The sequence below is a fragment of the Cyanistes caeruleus genome, chromosome 1 (genome assembly GCF_971803275.1).
Source record: "Cyanistes caeruleus chromosome 1, bCyaCae1.hap1.1, whole genome shotgun sequence".
Taxonomy (NCBI): domain Eukaryota; kingdom Metazoa; phylum Chordata; class Aves; order Passeriformes; family Paridae; genus Cyanistes; species Cyanistes caeruleus.
Window position 1 is genome coordinate 86,867,511 of NC_141701.1, and position 12,438 is coordinate 86,879,948.

At 45.6% G+C, this 12,438-nt stretch overlaps 1 long non-coding RNA gene across 4 annotated transcripts in view; it reads right to left on the reverse strand.

The window, feature by feature from the left end:
* The window catches only part of LOC111924039 (uncharacterized), a 135,685-nt gene that overhangs the window by 114,079 nt on the left and 9,168 nt on the right, over positions 1–12,438 (reverse strand). The window lies entirely within an intron of this gene.

Genomic DNA, 12,438 nt, shown 5'->3' on the forward strand with positions numbered 1-12,438 from the left:
GGTTGGAGAGTGTAGAGACCTGTTTGGGATCCTGCCCTGGAGTAGGGTTGAGCTATGATTTGAAAAGGTATGGACAGGAATCGGAGACACAAGAGGCTCTTGGAGCTGAGCACAAGTTTACAAAGGCTGGTCACAAGCATTGGGCTGCATGCCTCTTGTTGGAGAGATTCAGCATGTACAGCTAGGACTCACATGTACAGCTGTGGCTCACATCTGGCCACCCAGGAGCTCTGACATATGACCTGCATCCTACACACCCACATTCTGCAACTCAAACGAATTCCTGAGCAGCCAAAAAATCCAGGGTGCACAGATGACCAACACCTCAGAGCAGCCAAGAGCTAGCAGCAAGGGAGAGTCTCTTGTTTTCTTCTTGTGCAGCAAAACTCTCACCTGCTATCCCAGCAATGGAGAGCAAGTCTGAGACCTGCTCATACAGGGTGGCTTACCGCAGCTGAATATGAACCAGCAAGCACACAAGATGGTATAGAGCACATAAAATACACTGTACTTTCAGCCCATTTCTATTACATCCTGGTTTGGAGAGGGGAAAAAAAGGAGAAAAGAGAAAAGGGAGAAAATGTGCATCACAGCTTTGACCACCACTCCCCAAATTAGGTTTCAAATGATGCTGATTTGGAAACAATTAACCCAAGACACCATCATCACTGCATTTCAGGTCCACATAAACAATTAAATAGTATCACTGTACAGACACAAGAACTTTTTTTTCCTCTTCACGTCAGCAGCTCTTCAAATTCATCTGATCCCCATGATTCCCATGAGATATCAGAAGAGCCATACCTTGAGGAGCAGCTAACAAAACTCCATTCAGCAGCAGCATTCAAGAAAGAATCCACTTGCCCAGCTCTGTTTCACTGCAATCACACATCAAAAACATGACTAAAACCCAAATTCCTGCCATCAAGCTTCTTGGTCTGTTATCTGACAGATTAAAAACATTATCAGCAGATTAAAAACAGACACAGCGCTAGTTCAAGCACTTGTATTTGAAGCTGATCCCATAATAGCCAAGATCCTCTTAGCCAAATTCACCAGGCTCCTTGTAGCCTTGGGCACATCTGAAGAGGCCCCCAGGCCCACCACAGCAAACAAGCTTTTGCCTCCACATAGTACAGAGGCTCCCACAAAGCATCTGTAGCAGAATCTGCTGTAAGAGGTCTCAGCTGACCAAAAAAATAGGATTTCAATCTCTAAGGCATCAGACTTCTTCCCCTTGAGATCTTCTGATTCTTCATTGTCCACCTCACACACAAACACTGTAGAGCCTCACCCCCAGCACCAGCTGAACAGCATTTGGCTTCCTATCACAAAAACTGCTTGCCCTTTTTCTATGAAAATTAAACAGAAAAACCACTATATCTTAAATCCACATTCTACCACTTAACCTGGAGCTTTCTCCCTAGCAGCAGAAAGGCATGTTTGTCGTATGACAGAGACAGGGAGATTTGTTGTCTAAAGATCATTCAGGGGTTGACAGCTCAAGATCTCTGCTGTCCTCTAAATTATAGAGGGCTTTACACCTTCAGCCTAAGAACTGCCTTGTTTTCTTCCTTGGAATTCCTGTTTCTAATCAGATACCATTTTGGCATGGTCAAGCAACAAAACCAGAGTTCATCTTCACTGATCCCAGCACAGCAAAAGAATCCCTTGCTGTCCCAGAAGATCTGTGGTACATTCACCCTGTAACACCTGAATTCCAGTATATCTGGCAGCTACTGCAGTTATCCTCCTGAAGGAGCCTCAAAAGGCTTAGTAAGGTCTCTGTAGCAACAACCAGGCTCTGAACACAGTTCAGCTGTGCACAGGAGAGAGCAATATCCCCCAGGTTTGTGCAGCCTGAGCAAGAAGGTGGTGGGGGTTTTGCTACAACAAAGATCTGCACATTTCCACACAGATCTCCTTGAAGTGAGGGGTATGAGGCACAAGTGAACCCCATAGTCAGATTCTGGGCCAGATTCTCAGCCCTTTCAGGCAAGATTGCCTGAATTGGAACTGTCTTTATGCCATTACTTCTGTTATATTGAAATATGCTATTCTTTCCATAAATATCCATTGCTTAAATTTCTCATATATCATCTCCTATGATCTCCAGTGCAGCCCTAAAATAATTCCAGTGTGGCTGCCTTTGTTATTTTAATGGTGTTCTGCAGCACAAGAAAAGAGAGTAGTGGGAGCAGGAGCATCTAAATGGTGTTATTCCAACCGAAATCAAGTTTTTGTTCCAAAAGACACGGGGGAAGTAAAGTATGAACTTATCTTTACCCTCAGTTCTCATGTAACGGACCACGATGAAGAATCCACCTGCAGCACGAACTCCAATCTCTTTCATGGATCATTCTGAAGTAACCTTCCTGGGACTGACAAACGCTTCAGCGAGACAAATGGGACAGAAGTCTGCTCCCTAGGAGCTCCCACAGGGCAAACACCGTGATCAGTGTGCTACAAATACACTCACTGATCAACTAAAGCTGAGATAAAACAGCTACTACAATGTTTCTACCAAGTCATGCACACCTCAGTCACAGGGACTTCTGTGTCCCAGCAGGCAAAGTCCCAGACTGCCAGACACAAACAGATCTCCCACCACTCCTTCATACCAGCACTTCATGGTGAAGGTCCACCCACAGATACAGCTGTCCCCCAAGCCTCCTTCCAGGGCTGTTAACTGCTGAGAGCCTCCTTTCTGTGCAGCAGTAGGATGGGGCATATGCTACAGGGATCAACCAGCTGAGAACAGGAAAACATTCCCAGACCTCACATATGGATGCAGGACCTTCCTCATGCAGTGCAAGAATGCTGACTGTGGCAGATATGAGGGCAGAAAGTCACACATTTCACCCTGGAAGAGCAAGGGGGAAGTCTTGCTTGAATTGCTCTGTCAGCCTTACAGATTGCTTCCGTTTCCCCTCAACATCCACACCTCCAGGAGGCCTCAAAAACAAGTACTCAGGCCTAACATTGGCTGGTCATGTGGAGTTCTTTAAAAATAAGAACTGTAAAAAAATCCAGGGTGTAAAAACTGTAAAAAAATATATTACGAAGCAATCCTTTGCAGTCCAACGCCCACAGGGTTAACTTCCTGCTGCCTGCTCTCTTCCCTTGCTGCTCAGCCCAGTCTCCCCTTGGAGGCAGGGACTCTCTCTGGTGCTTCTGCACTGCCCTGACCCAGGAAGGAGAGCTGTTCAAATCATGAGAGCTACATTCAAGCCCAGCTTCACTCTTGCCTCTCTAGTGCCTCTCTAATGCAAACACGTTATGAGTTTGCCTTAAAATGAATTTGAACTCAAGCATGCAGGTTTCTACAACAATCTCTCCAACAGAGTACAAAATAAATAAAAGAAATACAGAATGGACAAAACAGATAAAGAGGAAAAAAAAAAAACACGTAAAGCAAGTCAGAAGTAAAGTTGCCTTTGTTCTGCCCTTAACACAAAGTGAGATGCAAGATGTTTGCATAGAAAGATCCCATTCCTGAAGACTTAAAAACATTCTCCTCTGTTTCTCTCGTGAGGCTACTCTGGTTCTCACCCATGTACCTCCTTCCAGAAGCTCTTTATGTATTTCCCCAGCCAGTGAGACTGAACAAGAACACTACATTCACCAAGTGAGCCCCCCCCCCTTTAGACATCAACCATGGAGCCTGAAAGGATCAGAGGCGAGATGTTTGTTTCAGCCAAGAGACTCATTGCCAAAAGGGATTCAAGCAGCTCTTGTTGGAGGAGAAAGGGGAAACCCTGAACAAAGAAATCAGTCAGAGAAGAGGCTCCAGAAGGGAAGAGCCTGGGGCTCAAGGTGATTTCTGCCAGCGGGCTATTTTGTTGATAAGGATTACACAGCTACTCAGTGTGCCAGACATGAGCCTGCAAATGGTAAAGCATTCCCTGTTGGCCCTGTGATAATGCCTATACCATCTAGTTATACAATAAGCCTAAGGTTGTTTTTCCTAAACCAGGCAGTTGCTGGCAAAGCTAAAATAAGCTTCTGTTGTCTCACACTGCAGTAAAGCAGCCTCACACAATTTCCCTCTCCCTCCTGATACTCTCCTTCCACGCAGCTGCACAGATGATACTGAAGCCATCAATGCAAGATCAGGGCACTCCCAGTCCAAGCAGGGAACAACTTAAAAGAGGTTCAAACTCCAACTGCTTTGATCAGGGGAGTGGCTCCACCAGAGCCAAAATAAATGTTTGCTGATAATCCTGTGCCCTCTGTTTGCTTGTGTGGCTCCCATTTTATTAGCCTTCCTATGGTAAATTTTACAGCTGGAGTTAGGAGAGTGATAAAATGCACAGATTATGTTCTTCACTGTTGCTGGTCTGCTTCTCCCCATTTTAATGCAGCTTTACCTTGAAAAATAAACACTTTGATCCAGGATGCTCTCTTGCCCCTTGCAAACCTTCACCTCTTTCTACTCCTTGATAGTCATCAGTTCAGAGAACAACAGCCTGATCCAGGGTGGGAGGACAGCAAGTCACAATCAGATTTCCCTACTGAATGCTTGAGATGCTCTTTACAAGAGCACTCAAATCAGAGATCCTCCTCAATCAGTGCATCACTGACAATGATTTAACCCTCCCTCCCTGCAGTGCTCTGCCTGGGCTCCAACAGGACCCCTCAGATGCTGAAATACAAATAAATGCAGGATCCAGACCACAGAAACCTATTGGCGTCCTATGATTTGATTTCTCACACCAACATCACTGGAGCAGAAACTTCAGTGTCTACACAGTAACTTTTGATTCAGCCCCAAACCCAATACTATAACTTTCATCTCCTCTTTCTTGAAGTATTCAAGTTTTGCCCTAGTTATTTCTCATTCTGAAAGCCAAGAGAGAAGCCAGCAGAAGAACGGTACTTGCTTTGCCTTTATTTTTCCAAGTTCAAACTCCTCAGATTGAAAACTACATGAATCTGCATCACTTAGCTGGAGACACTTTTGTTCTATCTACATAAAAATCAAAGATAAACCAATTTATTAACTATGTCACAGCAAAAGCTGAAGAAGCTGTCAGTAGCTCTCTAGCCCCAACACAGAATTTCTATTGCTTGGCAGCAGGCTAAGAAATTACTGTTCAGTCTTTAATGTTGCATTTTATGAATGGAAAACAGTTTTGCCTCAGAGCTTGTATTTATTATTCACAGCTTGGTCTGTTCCCTAAAAACAGGAAAGCAACATCAAATTCAAGGCCTCCCTGGATTCCTAGGGAACTACAGACCCAGATCAAGAACACACAATATTTTTCCACTCCTAACTCTTTTGTCAGCATCTCCAAGGGTAAACACATAAGAAGAAGCATAAGAGCTCAGAAAAACATCAGTACCTTGTGGATGATGAGTACAAACAAACAGGCCTAGAGCCACTACTACAGTGGGCTTTGGTACTGCAATTGCATAAGGTGGGAAGCAAATAACAGTGCAGGATTCTTTCACCTCCAAGTCACTACTGCTTGCTCACACAATCCTCTTCTATAGTGTTGTCTACAATAGCAAACTGCTCCCACTGGCCAACAAAAAACAATATGAACAAAAACCCCAAGTACAGCCCAGCTAAGAAAAAGACTCAAGCAGAGTCTTGGGTTATCACCAGATTTAACCACATCAGATTATTCTGTAGGGGCGAAAGAAATTTTAAAAATATCAATCTCAGCCCAACTGTGGTAACAATTCAGGGAAATTTTTCTACGTTGGCTTGACTGAAAAACTCTCTGTGCAGAGATATAACTGATAGCAGCCTCAGTATTGGAGAGGTATTTTCTCTCCTAATTTTCTGGGGTTTACCTTCCCTTTAGGATGAAACCCCAAACACAGTTGAGACTGACCTATCAGACAAATATTAAATTTTGAAGACTTTCTGCTTGAAGTCAGGGGATGCAGACAGATAAAGCAAAGCACTTTTGTCTGGAAAGAGCAGTGGCTAAAGAATGTATTAAATGGAGGAACCCTTCAGACTCAGACAGGAACCACACAGCAGAGAGGACTGGTAAGACAAAGACTCACCACAAGCTATTTGAAAGGAAGTCCAAAACTATAAAGTTGTACCTTGACAATAAGGGGACTTCAGCAAAATTGGCTGAAGGAATTCCTGGTTCTGTCAAGACACTGGACTTGCACTGTAGTTTTATTTACTTATTTTAGGCTCAGAAAATTCTCTGGCCTGCCTCATACCACAAAACCTTCAGCTGGGCTGAAGGATTGAGGCCCCAGGGTGCAGCATTGCTCACATCAAAATCACTGCTAAGGTTTCTACATTGCCCCATGAGGCACTACCAAACTACCAGGTTTTTCCACCACAGTGATTTTAAGATGTTTCTGCCTCCTTCCTCAATAGTAACTACACCCACAGGAAACACCTGTAGAATAAGATGAAAGAGAGGAGGATGGGGAACACCATGAAATAGATATAAATCCAAAGAACTTGCCAAAGTGGTACATCAGAGGGAAGATTAGAAAGCCAGTCTGCTGTAGTACATAAGTGATTACATTTTGTACCATCTAGAGAAAATAAAACTCAACACCCATGCTGTTACTGGAACATCGGCAAAGACAAATTGTTTCCGTAGACAGGGAAATGCTGCCTGTACCTATAAGGTCCTGCACACCTCCAAGTGCTCTTGAGACCATGTTGAAGCAGCTGATGTGCCTCAGGAAGTGCACCCTGCTTATGAAGGCCTGCCCCAGCTGCACTGGGAGCTGCATTGGGAGCCATCACAAACGCAGCAGAGCATCAAGGCCCCTGGAGCTGTGCTCATGCCTGTGCCACCTCAGCTGTGCACTCTCTTCCCTCCCTTGCACCCACACAAGGTTCATTCTGCTCTGCTGCACACAAACCACACCAGCAGAAGGCTGCTTGCCTCTGCCTTGGGCTTTCTTCTTGGACTGGCTCTACTAGGGTCGTAGAAGTTCTGTAGCCGCAAGTGGGGAAACAAGGTGGGAGGTTAAGAGATGCTTAAACTGCTGCAGGACTGGTGCTCATTTGCAGGGCAGTCCCAAGTCCTGCTCAGCTTCATGGAAACTCCAGTGCAACACAGTAAAAATAATTTTGTGAACTCAGTCCTCCAGGGAAATCAAGGTGGCCTCCAAAGCTGAGACACTGTTCTACTGGCATCCCTAAGGACACCTTTTTCTGCAGTACTGAGCTACAGCTCCTCAGTCCTAGGCAAGTCCTAGCTCTCCAGCTGATCCCCTCCCCATCTCAAGGAGGAGCCGAGCCATGCCATTCCTCATGTCATCCTGGCTGAGGAGGTATTTGCAGCAGTCCCAGCAGGGCTGCCTGCCTACATCCATGCTGCCTTGTGTGGCAGTCCAGGTCCTGTGCTAATTGGCACTAACAGATCAGATGCCAAGAGGATGGGACACAGCCACCTCCTTAAATCAGGAAAATCTGGTCTGTTCTAAGGAGAAATCTTTACAAGAGTGCCATAGACAAGGTGATTTCATTTCAAAGTACCTTCTTACATTTTTTCCTTTAAATATTTAAGTATTAGTATTTGGACAATTAATCTGACCTTACCAAAGAGGACCTGTCCTGTCGCCCCCACCCCACTATGAATCAAAACATTTTATGTTCTGAGCTCCCCATCCCTGCAGGAGGAGGAGAGATCAGGGCGTCTTTTCATCCGATGCAATAAAAAAAACCCCAAACCAAAACAAACAAAAAACCCCAAACCAAACAAATTGAGGTGCTTGCATGAAGTGGAAAAAATCCCGTTTGGGCCAGCCTTTGCACACCAAAGGCCGTTCCCGGCTGCTGCACTGACCAGGCCTAAAGCTGCAGCTTGTTTTCCCCTTGGCAGCCCCGCAGCGTCCATCGCTCGGCGATAAATCCGTGTGCGGGACTCCAGGGCTGCTGCTGGTGACGAGGAGTGGGACACGTCAGCGGGAAGCTGGGACACCCTCCCCTGCCAGGGCCAGCCAGGAGGTGGCACTCTTAAACTGCTGAGCCTTCGCACTACGCTGGATTTTTGTCGGCTTTGGGGTTTTTTTCCGTTCCTACCTCCCCCCAGTAATCTTTTTTCCTGCCTTGAGGGTGGCGATACACTATAGCAAAAACTGGCCTGAAAACAAAAAAACACAAAACAAAAAACCAAAAAAAACCTGGTCGAACAGGCGATGGCTTTGCGATCTCACGATTGTTTTCCTCTCGCATGAAGGGCTGGCCGGCTGAGAGGAAGAGGTACACTCGGCATAGGTGATGTTTTACAACTTTCTCCCCTAGCAAGTGCCGGAACTGTTCTGGTTTAACCCTCTGACACCTTGACCCAGCCCATTCAAAGTCCCTTTTAAAATTTCTTTTAAGCGGCCTACACCCTCAACGCCCAGCAATGCAGAACACCTAGCGAGCCCTGACCCAGCAGGCAAACAACAAAAGCGCTTTATCTCGAGGGACGCCTTATCGCCCGGCTCCCGCTCCCTGAGCAAACAGCAGCGCTGCCCGGGACAGCCGGGCCCCTCTGCCCCGCACAGCCCGGGCTGCCGGACACTGAAACAGCACTGACCTGCCCCTCTCAGCAGTTTGTACCACGACTCGCTGAGCTGGGGGGTCAGGCTTTCCTCATAGGACTCAACAAGTCCCTAATCCCCAGGGAGGAGGCAGCGATGATGCCGCAAGGTTTTCCAGAATGCATGTCGGCACTTTCATGTCCCAGCAAGGCCCCACGAGAGTACGGCTTGTTCACTGAAGGGAGGTGACTGAACAAGCTGCTGCAGTTCACAGCAGTGCTTTGACTCTCTGTGAACATGTAATGAAGTTCCAAGTGGGAAAAACATTGTCAGAACATCCTGAAATTATCTCCACTCACACTTTGATAAGGCAGACACCAGCTTTCTTCATAGACACCCCTTCCCCATCAGCAACGCTCACTACAGAGCAAAGCCCCACCATCTAGGAATTATTGATATTCCTGCAACTGTTTCATCATCTGTTTTTAAGAGAAAGATGACATATATGTCATATATTTAAGAGAAAGAGAACATATACGCTGGATTTTTACTTCTCAAACTTGTTTAGCAGCAGTGGAGGCAACAGGTGGGAAGCAAGCAGCCAGCCGTGACCTGCTATCTCTCCCTAAGCTGCATCTGGCCATGGTTGAGGGAAATCAGTGGTCAGAGGCTCAGCATGGGAACTGCTCACCTACACCATTTCTACTTTCAGGGCTTCAGAGAGTTCACAAATGAGTGCTGCTCCCTTGAGGAAGGAGGTCCTCAACTGCTCAGCCTGCCTTTTTCAAGTAACAGCCCAGATGAGTCATAGCAAAGATTGCAGTGTCTGTGTCTTTTTTTAGTGAGTTAAAAGTTCTCATGGCCACGTTTTTCCTCCCTGAAACTTGGCCCTTCTCTACCACAACTGCAGAGACTACCAGCAAATCGGGCTTTGCGAGCCAGGCACTCCGGGACAGCAGTGCCCCAGTTGCTGGCTAGACAGGCCACAGGTTCTTCTTGCCACGTGAGAACCACACACCTCACCTTTCCTGAGCATCGCACGTCACACAGATGGAAGAGCCAACCTGTGTACGTGCAGACAGCTCAACACTTCTCAGAAACACTGCCTTTGTTGTAAGCACTCAGACAAGCCTGTGCCCACCCTGCTTTCCACTAAGGCCATCAGAAGGATGATGCTGAGATGGTGGTACCAGAGAAAATAATTTTCCAAGATTCCAATAATCCCAAGCTCCTGGGATTCATTATAGAAACTGCCCACAAGCACTGATTTTTTTCTGGAAACCAAGCCAATTGCCAGCTTTCCTGAGGGCCTGGCAGCCTCTCCTCTCCCACTGAGAGAACTCACACCTGGCCTCCTGATACAGAAAAGACCATCATGAAACACAGATGGGGCTGCAATGCCTCAGCTACAAGTGCACTGCCAGGACCAGCATTTAAGAGTAGCCCACTGCCTGCTTTGAAGGGCTCTCTAAACAGGTGACAAGGACCAAACCAGAAGCCTTAGAAATTGCCCAGAAACTGGGATCTTACTTGTCAGAGCACATCTATACATACAGCAACACAGTCCAAATGCCTTGAAAATAGAAAGTTTCCAGTTAGACAATCATCTTGATTTTTATCAAAGCCACTTTTCTAGGACTTTACCACATGAGGAGATATTTATCACTGATGTGTTAATGGCTTAAATATCATCTGTGTCCATAGTAAGATTATTTCAATCTACATTGACAAGACAAAATTTCCTCCTCAGAGATAGAACAACACTAACCCCAGCACAGCACTACTGTTACCCCTTCTGACCTCTGCAGCCAGCCAAAAATGCAGGGAGTGGTAAGTTTCCATTACAAGCAGATTTGGTAGCTGAATGGGGTGTTCCCTCCATTCCTTTGAAAGAATGCACAAATTCCTTTTGTCTTCCCCCCCAACGATGAACACAGGAGGGATCAAACAAGCAATGTATTTGCTCACATTCTCATGTCACCTTTTGAAATTCATTTGAACTCTGTTTAAAAGCCTCTTCAAACTTTGACAGTGGCCCTGGCTATTCCTGCTGCAGGACTCAAGGACACTGCCAACTGCAGGCCACTGACCCTTTCTGTGCCAGAAATTACTGCCCTGCAGACTGGACAGCTGAGCACAGCATATATTGCTCCCAAGCCACCTCCAGTAACAGGCTGGTGTGCTAGCAAACCTGACAATACCAGGCATTAATACATCTGCTCAGTTCCTGCAGCAGATACACAGCCCCTTCATTAACAGCTTCAGCTGCCAACACAAGTCAGCAGATTTTCTTTTCCTGAGAATCGCCCTCAGATCACTGGCTCTCACACCCTTGCAACCCCTGTCTGCAGCTGAGCTTCTCCCTCAGGCCAGCACGACCATCCCTGCTATCCCACAGCAAGCTGATGCTACTGGGGGGGGAAAAAAAAAAAAAAGAAGAGAGAGAAAAAGAAGGGAAAGACATAAACAGGCAAAAGGGTGAAAAGGGGGAGGGGGGGGGAAGGAAAAAAAAGAAAAATGGAGGAGGGGGGAAAGGAGTCACTGTCAGGGAGATGAAGGATACTGTGTTTGTGTCTCCTTAGGCATCTCATTTTCAGAGCCAGGAAGGAGGAGCGGAGGAAAGGGGAGACCTGGGAAGTGTGTTCAGTAGCAGCTAGCCATTAGGACAGACTTCCTTGGTCATTACAAGAACACTATCATTTTTCCTTCCTCAATCCTTTCAAACTTGAAAAGTCAATAGCCAGCTGAAGCCCCTGCTGCTCATCCTTTGTGAGGGAGGGGTTCCAGTATTTCCACCTTCAGGTAGCATTAGGGTCTTAACTCTTTTCTACTTCTGCTGCTAAAGGGAAGCAGTGTGTGCAGATTCTCCCTCCACCACCAGTTTCAGTGAGTCTGTTTAGTCTGTTTGCAGTTTGACCTCAGTGTATTTGTGTCTGCACCAGCCCTTGCTGAAATCAATAGAAAAGATCCCCAATTAAGGTGGGAATTAAATTCCTTCTCTTTCCAAGCAGCCTTGAAGTATTCCTTTCTGTTCTTTCACACTGCTGCATCCTTCATGCAGGAAGAGGGCTGAAATGGCCCCTTCTACTCACTTTCACCAAAGCAAAATTAGGGGAGGATGAGCCTAATCTGAAAATTGTACTCCAATCTGTGTTGTCCCAAATAAGGCCAAGAGATGTTTTCAAGAGGCTTAATTCTTTATTCTTTTCTTGGGATTTTAAAGCTGCTCACTTATATCTCATTATTAAATGGTTTAAATGGTATTAAAGGTTTCTGGTTTCTTACGGGGTAGCTGCTTGTGGTTTTAGAAATATTTGATTTTTTCCCATGAAGGGGAAAAATTAGGTGTGCTTCCTTCAGGTCAGGTATGGGATGGGATTCCCCCCACCCCCACCCCAGCTCTAGGAATACAAAATAAACATGGCCTTATCTGGTTTTGCAGAGATCAAGATGTTTTCAAGGCTGAGTACCATATGCTCTCATGACTTTTGTGAAAAAGAAGAGTACTCAATGCTTAGGAAAGCAATGCTTCTAAATACTCCTAAACACTCGGGCACTAAAAGTGCTTACCACATTAGTTTCACCATTATCATGATGCCTTTAAGGCTGGTCAAAACCTCTGTGTTAAGATATAATAATAATGACTTGCTTAGTACTTCTAACAAAAAAGAGAACTGCCTCTTCTTTTTTTCCTACATTGTAGTACTTCTTCAAAAAATCTTAATCATGCTTGCTCTCACACTACACTAACAGCTGACTCAGAAGACCCTGAACTATTCTGCCTGTTGATGGGCTCAGTAAAGGAAAAAGCAAACAGCTTTTGACTCTTTTATGAAGGTCTGGTAGATACCCAGATTATTGTCATTTTAAGTGCCAGTATTGCTAATAAAACCACAAAAGTGATAGGCCCATGAATACTCCCTTAAGTAATGTTCAATATTCCAGAGCCTGAAATCTATGACAGTGTAATTATTA